Here is a 21706-nt window from a genome sequence, read left to right on the forward strand (position 1 = left end):
CATACAGCAAAAGTTGGCACAATATTGTAAATCAACTATCCTGTAATAAAAAAATTTAAAAAATTTTTTTGAGGATTTTCCTTTTGCCTCAAAAAAAAAAAAAAAAAATTCAACCAGTTCTTCCATTTTGGTCTTGAATTCCGGTCACCTAGTGAGTGCCTCCTGGGATACAGGCAAAGGAGCCTCCTCACGGCATCTTTTTATCAAGCAGCTCATCAATCGCAAACACCTGGAAATTTGGAAGAAACTGCCGCAGAGAGTTTTTGAAATCTTTATTAAGGGTCAGGGACAAGGACAGACAGAATAGAAAGCAAAGGAAATGTTTAGGTGATAAACAATTGTAAACATTAGTAAGGCACAGGAACCACACTAGCGTTTTTAAGACGGCTAGGATTTTGGAATGGAGGTGGTCCAAAATTTTAACAGAAAAGTGAGCACGTTTAGTCTTAGCAGTAGAAATATATTTACGAAGTGCACAAATTTCCCAAGTAGAAACATGAGGAAGGATCCCGGAAGCCCAGACGCAAACGGCTGTGCTCCATACAGCAAAAAAAAAAAAAAAAGGAAAACTGCTTCCCAGGTGACAGCAGACACATTCCGTGGACAGATATTTGTTCTAAATGACCCCACATGTCCCGCTGTCATGTTATCGGTGGTCTGTTCTGCAGAACTAACCGGGTGTGACGCAGAGTGTAGGAGGGGTTGGGGTGTGGTCACGCCCTGCAGGTTGTCCTACAAGGTGACCAGGACATCTCCACCAGTGCACCCAGCCTTGGGGGTTCTACCTTGACCCGATCTGGACTGCAGAAGGCTCCCTGCCTCATGTGAACACCACCAACAGGACCACCGCTCAGTTCCCTTGAGAACCGTGGATCTGCAGGAAATCAAATTCAGCAGAGAGCACTAAGTCCGCGATGACCCAATGCGAGTGTGTTCCGTCCCTAAGCCGACTGTCAGCTTGATTTGGGGCTCAGGGGAAGTCACCAAAGGAGGACAGGCCACCGCTCTCTATGACTCATAGAGCTAGATGACCTTAACAGACGTGCATTTCATTTGGCTCCAAAATAGAACACACTTCCACATGAGGTAACTGGGGCCTCGTTTTTGAAAATATACAAACAGCAACCGACTGGAATACGATTAAACAAATTCCTGCAAAACGGTGGGAGCCCGTCTCTCATGCTCCTTCCGACTCTAAACGCTGTATAATTTGGGAGATTGATTTCAGTCCCAGAAGATTTCAGATATGTCGCTCTGTCGAGTTCATCGAAAGAGAGATCAGAAAAGAATAACATGATAAATGATGTAGAAGGAATTTAATCATGGACCCAACACGCAAAATGAACAGTCGACATTCCACTTGGAAGCAGGCATCTAAGGAAGTCAGGAGTGGTTGCCTCCTCTTCAGAGGCTGATCTGTCCGAATGAACCAGGGCCATGGAGAGATTTCAGGGGGTGGTCATAGGACAGGGTGTCAGATAAATCAAGTCATCTTCCATCTGAAAGAGCCTTACGCCGCTGTGCTTTTTTCAAGAATTTACATTTGGTAGCTTTGGTTCTAAAATGGAGCAAGACGGTTCCTGGGTGGGGTGGAGGGAGCCTCTGTTGGAATCGACTCGAGGAAGTCTTTCTAAATGACGCATCCTTTCATATAACTCTCTAAAACATGTTTGCTTTCATTTGCTCATCAGAGAATAAAAACACTAGACCACAGTGAAACGGTCTCCTCCTTATCAGGTTTTTCGAGGACAGTTGAAGAAGTTATAGGCAGTGTAAACTGATGCACACTCTGTCAGATGCCGATTTAGCAATGTATCAAGAACTTTGATATGTAACTTTTCTTTGACCAAATTATTCCATTTTATGGAGTCGATTCCAACACAATAGTTTGAAATACACACCAAGGTTTAGCTCTTCATCTTATCATTACTTGCAACGGTGATAATTATATACTCCATATGCCAAATAAATGGAGCAAGCTGTAAAAATGAAATGAAACTAAAATTAAAAAAATGAATTACATGTCCTTTGGGAGGAGCTGAGGGGAGGTAGGCGGGGGAAGGGTGGTCAGGTCAGAGTGTGTTTGAAAAGGTTCCTCAGATGACTCTAAGAGGCTTACCTGTTTCAGAATCATTTCACAGAAAATGGAATAAAAAGAATTTTCCTTCATTTCCATCTATTTTGTTAACGATTTTCCTCCAAAGTTGGCTTCCCTTCTCCCATGGCCTGACTTCCCTTCTGCCGAGTAGGCTGTTAAGGAAATCTCTGAAACAATTTGCTCAGTAAATCTGTCTTAGCCAACTCTAAAAGCTTCTTTTTTCCCTCCATTTCAAAACCTCTATTAATTTGTGGTGATAAAAATCTTTCTCATCTTGAGAGTTCAGTGAAAAAAATTCAAAAATACGTGATTGCCAAAAATTGTGGTAAATTCCCTTTTGTGTTGCTCCACCAGTACGAATTTACCCCAACCAGACCTCCCATGTTTAGGGACCTTCCTTAAACCCCTTGACTTTTTAAGATTATGAAACTTGCTCTGGGTCCAACCCCTTCCGTGTCCACACCCTCCCACTCCATGAAGAGACAGAACATCTGCTCCTCAGCTCCCTGGGAAAGTATATTTAATTATTGGATGCTTTCCTTTTCAAAATGGTGCTGGCTTTTTTCTCTCTCTCTCCTTTCTTTCTTTCTTTCTTTTTCTTACTTTCTTTCTTTCTTTCTTTCTTTCTTTCTTTCTTTCTTTCTTTCTTTCTTTCTTTCTTTCTTTTTCTTCCTTCCTTCCTTCCTTCCTTCCTTCCTTCCTTCCTTCCTTCCTTCCTTCCTTCCTTCCTTGCTTCTGAGGCACAAACAAAATAAAATAATCTCTTAGATGTTTAAATCAGATAACAGCATCTGCATCAACAAAAATCACAGCTAATAGCATAACATCAGGACTTCTAGACCTGCTGAGAGTCAAGAGTCAGGTTCCGACATTGCTTCTCACGGCATCCATGAAAGGAATTGACCTCAGGAGACTTTTAGAAGTGTGGGTGTGCTGAAAACGAGAAGGTGAGGCAGTAATGGAAGATTACGGAATCTTGCAGACTTGAGGATTCAGCTTGTGTGCCTCAATCCTGGCACGGTCTATTGGAAAATTGTGTGTGTGTGTGTGTGTGTGAGAGAGAGAGAGAGAAAGAGAAAAAGAAAAAAGAGATACATCGGGGGAGATGGAAACAAATCAAGCGTGTTCATTTTTCTCCTGAGAAACATGACATCTTCTCCATCATTGTATGAAAGACTGAAAAACTGGAAGTAGGGATTTCACCAGAGTCAACTTTTACCAAAACACACACACACACAGTTTAAGTAAGTGTAAGCCTGGTATCGTTCACATTTAAACACCAACCATGGACCAGTATCACCAGCCTTTGTTAGAACTTTGTTGTTCTCATTGCAGATTTGTCCATTTTCCTAGCATCTTATTTTTTTTTAAGCCCTGTTTTTCTAAAATCCAACAAAAACTAGCCAAAAAGAAGTTTGCTTCTGCCTGAGCAAGAGCAGAGGAGGAATAAAGGAAAAGCTCCCTAGGTTCAATTCAGTTCAGTGGATATTTTTGGAACCACTTTGAAGCCCTCACACTTGCCCTCATGAAGTGGACATTTACTGGGGAGACACACAACTGAAGACACTGGAGTTCAGTTTGCAGAGGCAGGTTGGGGAAGATTTCCAGTGATGTGACGTCTATTCGTGGTCCCCGAACTCTCAGAATTTCCAGGGGTGTCCTGGACACTACGAATGCATGGATCAGTCCCTGGATCTTTGGACTCAGAATCTCTAGGACAGGATTATCTGTTCAGAGTTTCCCCAGGTGAAACGGAAGCAATGGTCTGACCCTGAGTCCTGGGAGGAGAAAAGCAATGAAGAGCGCCCAGAGGCCAGATCAGGAAGGGCTTGTGCATACTGTCAAGGGGGGTGGACCTCACTCCAGGACAGTACAGTTGGGCGAATGGAGGTAGTGACTGGACAGGGGTGGAGGAGGATCCGTGGCTTCAGGAATAAAGCCAGGAGGCGTCAGGAGCCATAACAGATCCACACCCCTCTCGGGGGCTTTAAGCTGCCGAGAAACTTGTTGAACTGTTTGTCCCCCAACCCCTTCCCTTCTGTCTACACCTCACACTATCCACCACTGGGGATAAGAGATGAGGTGAAATAGACACCTTAGTTAGGATCAGCTGGTCCACTTCCACTTTTCCACGCACAAACAGGAAAGTCCACGGCTGCACCAAAGGAGAAAGGATGCAGTACACACTACCTCTCCAGGTGGCCCTGTGTGACTTCTTTGTCTACCTAAGGCTACTTCAGTGCTCCTTTTAGCTGACTGCACTTGCAAATAAATATCATGGTTGGTTCGAGTTTCTCCCTTGATGCCGGTACTTGGCCCTAAAACCTGCCATAAGATGACCCTCGAACTGTCCCCTTTGTCATGTGACCACGTCCTCTGGGTGCAAATCTCCTCCCTGGCTTCATTAAGAGAGTCCATATCCCAACAGTAAGGAATGGATCTACCACAGGGGAAAGGTTGGGGCTTCGTGTTCACCTGTCCCAAGGTTGCAGGGCTGCGTACAGAGAGACGGGACACCGAGGCTTATTTTTAGGAAGCAGAGTTTATTTGTGCCAGCACTGGCTCAACAGATTCATATCCAAAGGCTAAGCCCCAAGCGCAGAGGGGCGTATGTAGCCTTCATTAGATTCCCCTTTACATTTCAGCCCCTTTGTCTTCCTTATGGGGTAACATACTTTCTGTATATTCTGATTGGTCTATATTACAGTTATACATGCTGATTATGCCACATTGCCTTCCCTTTGTTCTGGGAGGGCTCTTACCACACCAAAGTGCATCGACCCAAGCGTAACTGGGTAAACTGGGCATCAGGAGTCAATGTCAGTGGGAAGATTTAATGCAAACATTTAGTGGTGACAGGTCAAGGGGTGGGTGTTTGAAAACCACTCATAGCTCTCCCAGCCTCTGTTTAAGTAAATATACTTGTACCAATAAGACGTGAGGTTTCCCTGAGCAGAGGAAGTGAGGGGAAAACAACCCCTCGATGACAGAGGTTTTTATATTTACTAGTAACCACACCTCAAATAAAATGTACTGGAGAGGATGTAAAGGCATCCCCCTTATCCAGTGGGTGTCTAAACAGTGCCGTGGCTGAAAGCTTCCTCCAGCGTGGAGAATCTCAATTTAACATACGTTGCTGTGGGGAGAAATGGAGGCAAAGATGAGAGTTATCGAAGAATGACTGACCCTGAATTTCGTTTTCTGCTCTTAATCTAACCAGAGCCAACGATTTGAACCCCAGAGCAAAACGTCCAGAAATCTCAGTCTCTCCTACTCAGAATTTCTTTTCTCTTAAAACCTATGTCAGAATATTAGAAAGAGTATTCATAGGTCAAAACTATCTAATAAAAGTCATTATTAAGATCAAGAAATTAATTTTGGTGAAAGGAAGCTTTAACATGACAAATGACTTTCTGGAGGAGGTAGAAGTGTCTTTGCATTAGATTCTTATTTGGGAAAGAAGAAAAAAAATCCTTAGGTGTGAATTGAGTTACTATTCTAAAGCTGGGGTTTAGCAGTTCCCATCATGGCTCAGCGGAAACGAAGCTGACTAATATCCATGAGGACGCAGGTTCGATATCTGGCCTCGCTCAGTGGGTTAAGGATCCAGGGTTGCCGTGAGCTGTGGTGGAGGTCGCAGACACGGCTTGGATCTGGCATTGCTGTGGCTGTGGTGTAGGCCAGGGGCTACAGCTCTGATCCATCCCCTAGCCTGGGAACTTCCATATGCTGCAGGTGTGGCTCTAAAAAGACAAGTAATAATAATAATAACAATAGTAATAAAGCTGGGGTTTCATTTGCCAAATGAAGCCAAGATCCAGATTCAAAGGAAAGCAATTGAAAATACAAATCTACAAGATGAGCTCAAAACTGAACTCTCTTTTAAAAAGAGAGAACACCTTTCACAACAAAAGCATCCCAGTTTTGAGCTATTCTTCCCAGAAGAGGGAAGGAAAAGTGGAGCAATAAACCGAAGCAGGGAGATACCGGGGGGGGGGGGGGGGGGGGAACCTAGAATGTTCTGTTTTCTATGTGCAGGGAGCTTGACTGTGTCATACACGCCACCTGAACTCACATTCTGAATGGATAAGTGATAAAGAATAAGAACCCTTTCCTCGGGTGTTTGACAGAGCCTAAAACTTGAGACTGTGGATTCAGAAACATCTGTCTTCTGCAGCCTCTCTCTATGGCTCGCCTTCGACTACATCTTGGGTGAAATTAATAGCTCTAGGCAAGCAGGCTGATGCCTCCAGGGGAAGGAGGTGAGAACACCAAAATATTAATACACCATCAGAGAAACGACTCGAAAGCCAGCAGCAGGGACTGTTCAGTCTCCTCGACTTGCATGACCTGTGTCACTTTAAAAGTGAACTAAGGAAGGAGTAAGAAGATGTGGTGCACATAAACACTGGAATATTACTCAGCCATAAAAAGAATGAGATCATGCCATCTGCAGCAACATGGATGGACCTAGAAATTATGATACTAAGTGAAGTTAGTCAAACACTGAAAGACAAACAGCACATGATATTACTTATCTGTAGAATCTTAAAAAAAAGGCAGAGCTTCCTTGCCTGCCTGCTTGCATCTCTCACAAGCATTCTATCCTAATAAATCTGTTTCTTGCCAAAAAAACAAAAATGTTGCAAATATGAACTTATTTGCAGAACAGAAACAGACTCACAAACTTTGAAAAACTTATGGTTACCAAAGGGGACAGGTGTTGGGGAGGGATGGGCTGGGGGGTTGGGATTGCCATATGTACACTGAGGTACATGGAATGACAGGCCAGCAGGGACCTGTTGTGTAGCACAGAGAACTCTACCCAATATTCTGTGGTGATGGACTTCTAAGAGTCCGTGGACCTGAGTTTGTGGTTGAGAAGGCAGGAGGGCGCCTCGGGACCCAGCGTTCAGCTTCCCCTAGTCTGTGGCCAAACCTAAGCAAGACATGAAAACTGATTTTTATAGAGTCCAAGGCACTGACAGTATATAAAGTTTTATTGTCTGATTTCTACAACATGATCCTTGCTGTGTAAATTTTCATCCTGCTGAGAAGGCAGAATGGAAGACACCGAATGTGAGGGGCGTCCAGACCCGCTCAGAACCCCGGGGGTTAAAAAGCTGATACCAGTAATTACTTAGGCGTGAAGCCTGCAAAATTCAATATCAAAACCAGAGCTGGTTCTCAAGAGATAACCCAGGGTGCCAGAGAGGCCGGCGTGTGTCAATTGCCCGCCTGCCAACACTTCAGGTCGGTGGGATCTTGCTAAGTTTTCCTGTGAAATTGTAGGAAGGGACAGACGGCTGTGAGGTGGCCCTGCACGCTGTCCTTACAGCAAAAGTTCAGCAACAGCAAGGACGCTCATCTTCCTTTGGGGGCTAGAAAAGCAGATTAAGGAAACGAGACTGAAAGTTAAAATTTCACCTTCAGTAATGACCACCCAACGAAGGCAGGGCTGATGTCAAGACGTGAACAAGGTCTTAATTCTGACTCTGCGCAATGATTGACACCCCTCCCGAAAGAATGTATTTGCTGATGGAAATAAGGAAACGAGGTATTTATTCTGACGCTGCGCCTAAGACACCCGGCACTAGCACTCTGCTTTTCATTTATTTTATTCATAATTATTCAAAATCACCCAGAGGGGCAGAGGAGGCTTTCAATGGCAATTTCATGGTCCTGACTTCAAAGAAGTCACACGGTTTTCTGAGATTCGCCCAACAGAGTGAATGACAAAATCACAGATCTGCGTATTTCTTGTGCTCTGCGTGGCAGGTGACCCAGATGGGTGCCTCGGTGACATGGAAAACCCTTCATTTTGGAGGCTGAGACCTGGTTTGAGGCCCCCAGCTCCACCCCCATCCTAGCCCAAGGGCTTTCGACTACGTTTCAGCAAGGCCTACTTTTTGACTGGTTTTATTTCCACCGCCTTTACAAATCACATTCCTGTCATCTCTCTTCTGAAGTTATTTAACTTTTGCCATTAAACATTTTTACTGCATTCGCTGGAATCATGCTTTTCTGAAACACTGATATGCGAAAGAATACAATTTCAAGCTACCTAACCATGGCATAAAAACGGCCTTGGAGGGACTGCCACAGCGATTCACATAAAGTTATGAAAGAGTGCCTAATGCAGAGCATGTGTTAGATGGTCTGTTTTTATGAAACCAATATTGATACATAATTTAAGCAGTAAAACCTACTATAAAGTTTATCATGAATGACTAGAGTGGATCCCTCCTCCTCGCCTTTGTCTACTGTGAGTCCTAATGCCCAGTGGCAAATGCTTTCAGCTTCTTCTCTGTTTAATTTTTTTCAATTTTATTTTATTTTTTAATTTAAAGTACAGTTGATTTACAGCGTTGAATCAATTTCTGGTAGCTTTCAGCTTCTTAGCTAATTCGTTTGAGACTTGCTTCCATTTTTCTCAATACTGTGATGAAAGTCAGACCTAAGGTGTCAATTCTCTATTAAAAACAGGAGAGGATTTAACTCTCTTATACCAATAAACACACTCACAGACACACACACAGAATCTCTCTGTTCCCCACCATCCTCCAATAACTTCATATAACAACTTTGTAACTATGTGCAATTATTGTTTCCAGCTGAACCACGCAGTGGACTGTGACAATACTTCCTTCTTCATATATATTTTTTTTCAGTCCATAATTGCCTCAGTTGGGTTGGTTTGTTTGATGGTTTTCTATCCCCCATCACTCAATCATTCTTTAATAGACAAGAGGCCCCTTCACATGGCCACATGCGTCATGAATATTAACCCTTTTTTGATTCCTGTCTCCTGGAGTCCTCTGTGCCCTGCTCTAATCTGCTCTGGTTTCATTCTGCACAGCCGGGATGTAGTGCCTTCTCTTCACCATCAACCCAGAACTTCTTTTTTTCTCTCTTTTGCACCAGATGTACAGTTTCCTGATTCCCTCTCTCTTTATTCCTTTGTCTTCTAGAACGATCTTCTAGAGGCTTCCACAGAGGAGACACAGGGAAGGTCACTGTTTTGAGCCCTTATTATGTCTTTAAAAATCCTCGCTTTTTTTTTTTTTTTTTTGCTAATTTGACTTGCTCAAGATTTTCAGGTTGCCTTTACAATTTTAAAGCCATTGTGAGATGGTTTTTCCAGCTTCCACTACTGTTACTAAGAAGTCTGATGCATATATATGCATGACTGGGTCACTCTGCTGTACAGCAGAAATTGGTGAAACATTGTAAATGAACTATACTTTAATTAAAAAAAAAAGTCTGGTGCAGTTCTAAAACTTAGTCCTTTACGTGGTGTGTTTGTGTGTGTGAGTGTGGGTTTTCTTATTTTGTTTTGTACTTCTTTTAATCAGTAGAACCTTCTGATATTTTTTTTCTTTATTCCTATTGCTTTGGAATTTCATAATAATGAGTCTTGGGTGCTTTGTTTTGTCTGTTTCTTAGTTTTTCATTTATTATTTTGGAATCAGTGTAGAAACTTATGATCTTCAGTTTTGAAAAATTTTTCTTGAATTGTATCTTTGATAATTTTCTCTTTTCTTTTTTCACCACTTCTGAGATTCTTATTAACTGGATGTTTTACTTCCTGGATCGAGCGTCTGCTTTTCTTTTTCTCCTTTTATATGGATAAAGTTATCTCTTTTCTTCCACTTCTTGAACAATTTTCAACTTTGTGCCTATTAAATATTTTATTTTTGCTGTTTTTAATTTCTAATAGCTGTTTCTAGTTTTCCCATTGTATACTGTCCTTATTTCTTTTTTTTTTTTTTTTAAGGCTTCGCCTGCGCCATATGGAAGTTCCCAGGCTCGGGGCTGCATTGGAGCTGCAGCTGCCGGCCTACACCACAACCACAGCAAGATGGATCTGAGCCACATGTGTGACCTACACCACAGGTCCGTGGCAATGCTGGATCCTTAACCCACTGAGCGAGGCCAAGGGTGGAACCCACATCCTCACAGAGACAATGTCAGGTTCTTAACCTGATGAGCTACAACGGGAATTCCCTGTTCTTATTTCATAAATTCAGTGCCTTCCTTCTCTCTCTGAGAATGATAACGGTGGGGGTATTTTGTTTTAGTTTTCTTTTCCTCCTCACATTGTTATTTTTTCATATTTTCTTTCTTTTGGTTTGTTTTACCTTTCACAAGGGAGCCTCTCCCAAGGAACTGGCAGTTCTTAGCTGTCACTCATTTATGAAAAAGGAACTAGAAAGCTAATTATAAGCTCAGGGTGCCTTTGCATTCAAGTGCTAAAACGCAGACCAACTCTTTTAATGGCTGATCCCAGATGTCAGCATCAACAAGTTTTTTCCCTAGGACCATCCATTCCTCTAGAGAGAAATCCTCCAATCTCCAGTTACTGCCAGGGTGCTGAGGACCTGGGTAGGGGAGGGGCCAGGGGCTGGGGAGGTGCGTCTCTCAGTAAGACACAGTCACGGAATCGCTCTGCTTTCACTTCTGCAAAGTACCCCACCTTCAGCTTCCTCATAAGCAGGAGTCAACTCTCTGATCAGTTTCTATGGGGACTCTGCCTGCCGCCTGCTCAGGTTGGGAAGAATGAGAAAAAGAGGAGACGGGGTTCTACCTCCTCCAGAAACAGAGTTTCCAGCCTGCTCCAGTGCCTTTTCTCTCAGTCCTTGAGCCTGCCCCAGATCCGATGAGATAGCAAAGGACTCCTCATTGCCATTTCTCTCTGGAGGCACAGAGATTTCAGATAGGGGTTTCCAATGCCCCTCTGTTTTCCATCCTTCTGAAATGTCACTGAGCCTTCCTGTCCTCACTGTGTCCCTCTTAGCCTCTCTGTCCTTTGGTCTTTAACCTTTTAAAATGATTTACCATCAGCTTAGAAGCACTTGGGAGGGAACATCGCCAGCCATGCATGCTCAGTCCACCCCGAGGTCGAATAATGATAAATGTTTTACTATTGTTACCTTTTTTTTTTTTGGCTTTTTTTAGGGCTGCACCTGAGCATGTGGAGATTCCCAGGCTAAGGGTCTAATCGGAGCTTCAGCTGCCAGCCTACACCACAGCCACAGCAACACCGAATCCAAGTCATGTCTGCGACCTACACCACAGCTCATGGCAGTAATCGTTTTCATTTCAGTTCATAATAAGGTTATTAGGTAATATACCTGGGTTGGGGGGTAGGGGAGGGCCACTCTCACGGCATGTGACGTTCCCAGGCCAGGGATCAAACCCGCACCACCACAGCACCCCGAGCTGCTGCAGTGACAGCACTGGATCCTTAACCCACTGAGCCCCACTGGAACTCCTGTAGAGCTGTCATGATAACCATTGCTCATGTCCTCTAGCCACTGTGACTACAAAGCAGGTTTAAAAAGGGAAGCGTCATTGGTAAAAGTCAGAACCTAGAATATGTGGTGTCTCTCACCTTGGCTCTGAATAGCTCAGCCGTAGAAAATTCTCTCTCCTCCCTCTCAACTCAACTGCAGCTTTTCAGCAGATTTCCTCCTGATTTCTGGTTCCTTTCCTCCAGTCACTTTTTAATCGGCCCGACCACACTTTGACCTCCCAGTGGCCCTCCGGCTCCGGGCACGTCCTTCTCACTCCCAAACCCATCTTGGTGTTTCCACGCGTCCTTCAGCTCTTCCTGGTTCCAGTTGCCCGGGTTGGCTTTCTCCTTGTCAGGTCATCGGCAGGTCTCGATAATTCGGCTTGCAGATCACTGACCCAGCCAGGCATAAGTGAACTTCAAATTAAGTCCTTCAATTGGGGCAGGCCACCCCCAGCTCCTCAGAGAAAAGGCGCCACATGCGGGGGAGGGGATAAGAAAGGAAATCAGAACAAACGTCGGCTTCTCGGAACGTTCCTGACAATTCCACGTGCAAGCAGGAAAGAAAAGCATGGTCTGTGCACACCCGACGGGGGAGAACCCGAGCCTTCTCTGCCCTGAGCTTACAGAAGAAGCGCAGCAGGAGGCCCAGTGGAGGTCCACACAGACCCCACGCCTCTCCTGGGTGACACACACGGAGAAAAGTCGCTGCTCCCTCTTTAACCCAGAGTTGTTCTCTGTGATGAGCCAAAATCCTTTCTCTGCCTGGAATATGAATTATTGGCAATCCCCCCATAGACCTTTGAATACGAGGCCTCAAATTTCTGGAAAAACATCTCAATTTCCATTCCTGTATCTTTCTTTCTATCGTTCTCCCTAAATACGGCCCAATCTTTCTGCAGAGAGAATTGGAATTCTGGTCGCCAAGTGGGATCTCTGCTCTTTTGAATATTTCCCTTGCCTCTGGGACTCTCCAGCATATGTATTTATGTATCAACTGCAGAGACGCCACGGCCCTACCATAGAAGGGTCGCGCCCTGAAACTTCTGGGTTTAGGTGGGAGTTGGCAGCTCCAGAGTGAAAGGACAGAGGGGAAAAAGTGGGAAGGAATGTCAGAGGCACCACAGCAAAAGTACAGCACCTTCACGTGACATGAGCATAAAGGGTAATTGTATGGCAGCTGTCGTTCCACCAAGAGACCCCACGTCAAGACCAGCCTCAGAACTCACATGCGGTGAAATCATGCAAGTATGTGAGGAAAGTTGAATAATGGAATGATTTAAGTGAAGATACTGTCATTGGCCGAAACCCCCTGAAATGTTATTTTTTAATACAAAAGAAACACTGGCAAAATCTCAAGTTAGAAATCTCTGGTTGACACAGCTCCCCCCCTCCCAGCATCCCTTTGCAAACCTCCCAGTGAGTTGAGGAGGTTTTCTTGTGCCCCCAAATATTTTGGTTTAATAGAAGATTGTTTATCTTGGCTGCTAAAATTTCACATGTCAACTCTGACCTTTTCTTGGGTTGAAAAGTACTGAACTCACAGAAGAGAGGAGAACGCTCACCCTTCCAGATAAAATGAAAATTCAGCTTGCTTCATGAGATACTGCATGGAAAGAATGCAAATGTGTGAGTTCTTTAAAAGTCCCCTCCCCCCATCCTCTGCCTTCTCAAACCTTCCTCCAGGCAAACAGGGATGAGGAAGATGGAAGGAGGGGAAAATATGTCAACTTCAGACCATCCACGATTTGGCCCTTTTTCTTGAAGGCAGCCTCGTCTGTCCAATCACAACACTGAGTTAATTAGCATTTCCACCATCAATATCCCATTGTGAATAAAGTAATAAAAACCACAGCACAGTTTATCACAGAAGTGACTTTCAAATCATTCTTTCATCGACCTTTGTTTTTCTGGTAAACATGAGATCGCTGTACTTTCTGTAGGAAAATTGAAGTAATTTATGCAAAAGAAAGTTTGAGTGGTTTAATCAATTGGGAGAACCGAAACCAAGTGAACAAAATGGAAGTAGTTCCCCTTGTGGCTCAGCGGTAACAAACCTGACTAGCATCCATGAGGATGTGGGTTCCATCCCTGGCCTCGCTCAGTGGGTTAAGGATCCAGTGTTGCCATGAGCTGTGTGGTGTAGGTCACAGACTGGGCTCGGATCCTGCATTGCTGTAATTGTGGCCTAGGCCAGCAGCTACAGCTCCAATTGTACTCTTAGCTTGGGAACTTCCATATGCCCTGGGTGCAGCCCTAAAGAGACAAAAAGACAAAAAAAAAAAAAGAGAGAGAGAGAGAACAAAACGGAAGAAAAAAGTGACAATTTAGGGGCAAGTATTTCATTAACCAGCCTTCGTGAAAAATACCAAAATGGCAGAAGGGTCTCTATCTTCCCCAAGTGATGACTTTAAAATAACATTTTAAAGCTTGCACCGCACTAGCAGGGATGCAGCTGCTGGGCTGTTTTTCTTGGCAAGTCCCACGATCCTTTGTGGGTACTGAACAAACCTGACCTTGGGGGCCGAGCAGCTCTAGAACGAGGCTGCTGGATGGTTCTCCAGAGAGTTCAGACACTTGAGTGAAAAGATATGTATAAAACCCACTTTTTGTTGGGAGGCAATGAAATATGGACACTTAACCAGGTGTGAAAACACGGCTGAGCTTCTGTAAAAGTGGGGTCGGCTCTCAGCAGTCTCAGGAGGTGATGAGAAATGCGCCTTCCCAGGCCTCAGATACTTGGCAGAAAAACAGCTCCTTCACCTGCACTAGGAAGTCACCATCGAAAGCAGGTGCGTCCTGGGACAGAATGGCAGAGAGTCGGCTGCAATCAGCTTCCACAGGCCAGGGCTGTCCTCCCGTGAGTCTAGGACGTAAGAGATTGGGGGGAATTCAGAAAGCAGGCTGTGGATTCCCCCCACTGAGTCTTTATTTTTGAGCCCTGGCCCTGGCCCTGGCCTTAGGCATGCTTCCCCTGCAAGGATGCTTTTCTCGGCTTTCCTGAAGTGTGTGGGGTTTGGATGTTATTATTATTACTGTTATTATTATTATTATTAGCAGCAGAAGTAGTGTTGTTATTTTTTGTTTGTTTGTTTTTAGCAGCAGCAGTAGTAGTGTTTTACTATTATCATTTAGAGGGTCCCCTGTACATAAGCATTCGTGGGTCCTGTGCAGGGCACCATGCACGATGCCTCAAGTTAAGGTGAAAATGTGGCTTTGATAGCTTCATGGAAGACTGTATTACTTCACTCCTGAGTCTGGTTCAGTTCCCTCACTGACTTATTACTATATTAAAAATGTTTATTTCATTCAACAAACAAACAAAAAGAAGTGACCATCTCTGCTTTGTAGACTCAGTTTCCTTAGGGCTTTCAATTAGGGAACATTCCTTCCCCCCTCCTCCGCCCCGATTCTTTTGAAGTTCGGTCCAGGTCAATAAGCACCTGAAGGTTTGGGGGCAGCAGATAATAAGCTTCATCAGCCTCCCGATGGGTGAAAATGCTCACAGAGTCGCAGCACTGGCATCTTTGGCATTTTCCTATTCCAGATGTGCCTGGGTAACATCTGGGATCAAATGCAGTTGAGGGGTTTGAAGTGCCCAGAAGCTTACTCCTTTTTTTTTTAAGACCCCAGTTACACTCACTTAATACGTGGTTTCCTCACCAAAAATCTTCCATTTAAAAAAAAAAGTTTTCTTGAGAGCCAACATCTAAATGTATCAAGAAATTTCAAAAAAAAAAAAAAAAAAAAAAGAGTTCCCATGGTGGTGCAGAGGAAACGAATCCAACTAGGAACCATGAGGTTGAGGGTCCAATCCCTGGCCTTGCTCAGTGGCTTAAGGATCTGGCATTGCCATGAGCTGTGGCATAGGCTGGCAGCTGTAGCTCTGATTCTACTCCTAGCCTGGGAACCTCCATATGCCTCGGGTGCAGCCCTAAAAAGAAAAAAAAAAAGAAGAAGAGGAAGTTTCTGCAGTAAGATGTGTTGCTCGAGGGATGTTAAGAGTCAAGGAAGAGAATGTTTCCACTTGGCAAACAGCTGAAAAACACAATCTGAACATCTGTAGAAGTTACCAAAGTATTTCATTTGAGGCGGGGAGTGATAGAAACTGAAAGAATGGTTTTAGAGAAATAAACCATACATAAGGAAAGCATGGTGACCCTTTCATAAGCACAGCGTCCTTGACTTTGCTTGGTAAATTTACTTAGTTCAAAACAAAAGAGTACTTTAACCATTTTATTTTTTCTTTGGTAAACTGACTTATTTAAAAACAAAAGATTACAGGAGTTCCCTCGTGGCTCAGCAGGTTGAAGATCCTGCGATGTTGCTGCCGTGGTTCTGGTCACTGCGGTGGCACAGGTTCAATCCCTGGCCCGTGAACTTCTGCATGCTGTGGGGCATCGTCAAAACAAACAAACAGGAGTTCCCATCGTGGCGCAGTGGTTAACGAATCTGACCAGGAACCATGAGGTTGCGGGTTCGATCCCTGCCCTTGCTCAGTGGGTTAACGATCCGGTGTTGCCGTGAGCTGTGGTGTAGGTTGCAGAGGCAGCTCGGATCCTGCGTTGCTGTGGCTCTGGCATAGGCCAGTGGCTACAGCTCCGATTGGACCCCTAGCCTGGGAACCTCCATATGCCGCGAGAGCAGCCCAAAGAAATAGCAAAAAGACAAAAACAAAAACAAAAACAAAACAAACAAAAAAAACACAAAGACTACATGAACCATTTTATTTTTTCTTGGGTAAATTTACTCATTCAAAAACAAAAGAATACACTAACCACTTCATTTTTACCTATGGTTGCTAAGATTCAACCCATAATTCTAGGGGGATGTTGCCTTGTCTATGTAAATTACTAGGTGGCCCAGGCTGCATGATTCCTTACCAGATCACTTATGGAAGAAGATCACTTTTCCTGAAGACTAGGGCATGGTCTTACAGTCGTCGTCTTTTCAAGATGTATTTTGCCTCACTACTCATTCTTAACTGACAGATGGAAACCTGCGTGCTACAAATCTATTCCTCATTAAAGGGTAGAGCGCCCCCTTTTTCTAGAGCCCCTGGATTGTTTCAGTCAAGGTAGCCACAAAGCTCATCTGCCAAGAAGCCACCTTTCCTATGGCACCTGCCTTGCCTTGTCCTTGTCAGGCTCTCCCTTTTAACATCTGCTTAAACTCTTACAGGCACAACTTCCTGCTGATTCTGCCTTCCCTGGCTCGCTCTGATTCCCCCTTCCTGCAGCCCCCCAGGTCTGCTCTGCACATGAGGCTCCCGGCCGTGAGCCAAGCCACAGTCAACTCATCCCTGCTTCCTAGTGAAGGTGAAAACGCATTGCCATCAGGTGTCGTGTAATCACAACAAAGCGGACATGGTGTCTGTGGCACAGTGGGGGAAACCAAGGCATGACACCTGTCCTGGTCAAAATCTGCCTGCCAGGGGACCTTGCAGGGAAATGCAAAGTGAGTTTGCCTTGTAAACAGAGCTAGGGCACGTTGTTTTGAAAAACAATAAGATGTCATTAAGTCTCCACCAAATAATACTGGTTCAATTCATATAAATTCAACATACTCAATATTAAATGTTACAGGAGAGTTGGGGAAAGCTGTATGAAGAAGGCGACACTTGAGTATGATTTTGAGGAGGAGGCAGAGTAAGGGCTCATACACAGGGCTCTGCAAAGAAAAAATAGTAGCTTTAAGGCAGGGGCAGGTGGCATGGGGCAGCTGGTGGGGGGCAGAGAAGCTGGGAAGGCAACCGTGGGGGTCTTACGTTGGCTGGTCTGACTTCCACACCAAAGTAATAGACGGTCCTGCAGACAAAGAGACAAAGAGCAGCCCCTGACAGTTTCTGAGTAGGGGATTGCATCATCAGAGCAATATTCTTAGAAAGGTGAATCTGACCATGCAGGTGGGTTGGGGACAAAAGGGACCAAGCAGACAGCCACGGGGAAGCTGGGGCAATCATCCTCAAGGGAAGTGAAAGTCTGAGTCATGGGTGACAGTGTAGCTGGGAGTCGGGAACAGAGGATGCATCAAAGATTTGGATCTAACTTGGACCTGATGGGTGGGGGAGGAAGGAGCTCCCAAATGACGAGGTTGGGTTCCCAGCCCAAATGACGAGGATGCCAAGTCACCAAGGATGGAGCCAGGGAACCTGTCCTAGATGTTTTTTGTTTTTTGGGTTTTTTTTTTTTTTTTGTCTTTTTGCCTTTTCTAGGGCGGTTCCCACAGCATATGGAGGTTCCCAGGCTAGGGGTCGAATCGGAGCTGTAGCCGCTGGCTTATGCCAGAGCCACAGCAACGCAGGATCTGAGCTGCGTCTTGGAGCTACACCACAGCTCACGGCAACCCTGGATCCTTAACCCACTGAGCAAGGCCAGGGATCGAACCCACAACCTCGTGGTTCCTAGTCGTATTCGTTAACCACTGCGCCGATGGGCACTCCCTAGATGTTTCATTTGAAGGAACAACCAGGCATCCAAGTCCAGCCTGGAAGACACAGGACTGCAGGAGAGAAAAAGCTAAGAACCGGAAAGGGTAGTGAGGGTCATGGGTGGGAGAGGGAGGGGTCTGCATGAGGCGGACCCCAGGGCCACTGGCCTGGGGCTACGCGCTTCATAAAGGTCAACTACCTAAATGAATGAGAGGGAGAAAAGGAGATAAATATGAATGAATCGGCATTAGCCCCACTTCCAGCAAAGACGGAATTGGTGAAATTCAGATACAAATGAAGGCTGAAAAGTATAAAAGACCCAAGGAAGCAGGTGCTCTAAAAAAGCTTAGTAAGATTGAAACCATTCCTGCCATCTAGAAATTACTGAATAAAATAGGCATAACATGATGTAATTATATCATAGAGCATAACTTGCACTAATGAACTATACGGCAGCCGCTCACAAAATCCAAGAATATTTTCTCAAATACCAAGGGTACCGTTCTGCTCAATAAATTATGTCATCAAAATGGACCTCTGGCATTCTCCTGAAATAGTGGGATTTCTGAATTGGAGAATCCAGGCACCCTGCTGCCAGAAGAGGTCCATTACATGGGACGTCCAATCTTTTGACTCTCTCACTGAGAACAATGCTTCAGTTCACCACCTGCTTGCTGTAAAGAGCTTTGTTTGGACTTTTTTTTTTCCCCTCCTGAAACTAGTAACAAAGTTATAGACAATACTTATTCCTCTAAGCACTTGATTTTTTTTTTCTCATTTCCTGAGAGCCTGGGTGGAAGATAAGTGTGGGGACTTGTCCGAAAATTGTCAGGGGCAGAGAAGAAACGGGGGACCTGCCATAATACTGACCATTTGTATTTATAGCATCCTCGCTTGAAAGAGCTGTGGATGGTTTTAGAACTAGCCAAGTGCAGATGAAAGATACGACGGTATTCATGTTAAAGTTTTTTGAGCTTGATCAATAAAACTTTTGTACTCCACCAATAAAAAGTATTACTAAGACGAGCTTGCCCACTGCATTCTTGTCAACAGCCATCATAAGGGGATGTTTAGATTTAAATTAATTAAAATTAAAAATTCAGAGTCTCAGAGTTCCCGCTGGGGTTCAGCAGGTTAAGGACCCTACTAGTATCCATGAGGATGCGGATTTGATCCCTGGCCTCACTCAGTGGGGTAAAGGATCCAGCATTGCCATGAGCTGCAGTGTAGGTCACAGACGAGGCTCAGATCTGGCATGGCCATGGCTGTGGTGTAGGCTGGCAGCTGTGGCTCAGATTCAACCCCTAGCCTGGGAACATTCATATGTCATGGTTGCGCGCGCCCCCCCCCACCCCCACCCCCCGCAAAAAAAAAAAAAAAGAGAGAGAGAGAGAAGAAGAAAACAAAGAAAGAAAAGAAGAAAAAGAAAAAAATTCAGAGGCTCCATCCCTTTGGCCATATCTCAAGGGCTCAGCAGCCAGGGCGGTTAGTGGCCAAGGTATTGAACCGCAAAGAACACTTCCATCTTTGCAGAAGCTTTTTGGATTGTACTGCTCTGAACGGATTGCCAAACCCTGGTGGAGAGTCACTTTCAGATGCAGAGTGCATCCAACAGCCACTTAACTGTGTATGTCAAAAATCGGCCGCAATAAAAATTTAACAGTAGTTAGGCAATACAATTTATTCCCCAGACATAAAAGGAGCAGAGGCAACGTTTTTCATTATATAGCACAGAAAGGACATAACAAAGGTGTCCTCGATACGGCAAGGACCGCACTGAAATGAGTGAGAAGGAAAAAACCGCGTCTTTTCAACAGGTGTCGTCTTCAGAGATCTGCGTGAAAAGGTGCTTTGTAACCGTCCTCGCAATCCTCTAAAATTCACATAAATAATTTAATCTGTATCTTGTCGCTTTGGTGTTTAACACACATGGGAAGCCTGCAGTGTGGATATTAGGCTGATCTCACACACAGAGCTCAAGGCAACCTCCAGCCAGTCAGACACAGGGCAGTGGAACAGAGGAACCAGGACCAGAGAGAGGGGCATCGGTTCAATACCAAGAAGATCAGGTGACAGCTGCTCCCAAAGACCCTCCTGTGGTCCGGCGGCTGGGGAACCTTGTCTGGCACCTAAGGCCGCGGGCGGTGCTCTTTCCTGTCCACAGCCGTGCAGTGGCTTTTCTGGACCAGCCCTCTCCCGGGCCTTGCTCTGTGGGGCCTTCCTGTGGCTGGTAAAGCCGTGAAAGAGACACAGCAGAATAGAGCTGTGTCCTTTTTCATTTCTATTTTATTTTATTTTTACTTTTAGCTGCTTAGGGCCATATCCATGGCATATGGAAGTTCTCAGGCTAGGGATCGAATCTCGAGCTGCAGCTGCCGGCCTACACCACAGCTCATGGCAATGCCGGATTCTTAATCCACTGAGCAAGGCCAGGGATCGAACCTGCATCCTCATGGATACTACTCGGGTTGGTGACACCCTGAGTCACAACGGGAACTCCCTATTTTTACTATTTTTGTAAGGATGCAAATGAACTTACTCGCAGAACAGAAACAGACTCACAAACTTTGAAAACCTGATGGCCACCAAAGGGGACAGGTAGGGGGAGGAGGGTGGGAGGGATGGACGGGGGGTTTGGGACTGGCCTGTGCACACTGAGATATATGGATGATTGGCCAAAGGGACCTCCCGTAGAGCACAGAGGACTCCAGCCAATATGCTGTGATGGTCTTTGTGGGAAAAGAGTCCGAAAGAGAATGGATGTGTGGATGCCTAATGGAACCACTTTGTTGTGCAGCAGAAGTGATCACAGCCTTGTAAATCAACTGGATTGCAATAAAACTGTTTAAAAGATTTTTTTAAAAAGAACAGCGCTCTGAATTGCGAGTCAATGAACGTCGAGAAAGGTCCGTTTGGGGGCAGATCTTCATGGAAGAAATCTAGCACCATCCCTGAGACCCCCCAGCTCCAGTCTGGACCCGTCTCTATGTCCAACCCATCACTTAAGAGAGTGACAAAATATGCAAGGGTGTAGAGGAAGAAGCCCAGCGTGGATGTTAGGGGACTTCCCTGCCTCTCATCCCCACCCACGCTCCGGGCTTCGCTTGATCCCCAAAGCTGACTCCCCTTCTCCAGGATGGCTCTCCTGAGGGCAGCCGACCGCTCCTGGACACACGGACTCAGCCCCTCCATTTCAAGTCAGAGTTAAAATACAACCCCCAATACAGAACAGCCTAGCTCTGCCCGCCTGCAGCCCAGCATTGCACCAATTCTCTTGGTGGCCTGAAAAACAGCCACTCACAGCTAGAGCCATCAGTCATCACACACGTAGTGGCACCCTTTACTTGTGTCACATGCATGTATAGGATCCAAGCTTGTGCCTTCATGAAGCTTCCGATGGAAGTTCCCTCTGTTTTTAAAATGCAAACATCTGAGACAGGAGAGTGACAGGCAGTCCTGGGGCCCTAGGCATCGCTGAGTGTCTATAGCACATGGACTGCGGTGGGGAGGAGGATGCTGAGAGGTACGGGGATGGTGTTGGAGGCCCTGACCGGAGGGAGGAGGCCCACGAAAGTCAGGCTCAGCACAACCATTTAAGTGAACAGCTGGAGCCTCCTTGATCTCACCATCGAGAAGCTTCAAGGGTGCATCACAAGCCTTTTTTCCTTCCTTTGTCCTCGCCTTCGTTTTTGTCCTGGTTTCCCAAATCCCTGGACCTTTTTTTACCCAGTGAGGACCAACTAGAACATCCATTAATTCTCTAAAAGTCACATATTAACAAGCAACTGCTATAGGCAGAATATTTGTGTCCTGCAAAATGCAGGTATTAAAACCTAGCCTCCACTGGGATGGTATTAGCAGACAGGGCCTCTGGGAGATGATT

This window comes from Phacochoerus africanus, chromosome 12 (assembly GCF_016906955.1).
Source record: "Phacochoerus africanus isolate WHEZ1 chromosome 12, ROS_Pafr_v1, whole genome shotgun sequence".
Classification (NCBI taxonomy): Eukaryota; Metazoa; Chordata; class Mammalia; order Artiodactyla; family Suidae; genus Phacochoerus; species Phacochoerus africanus.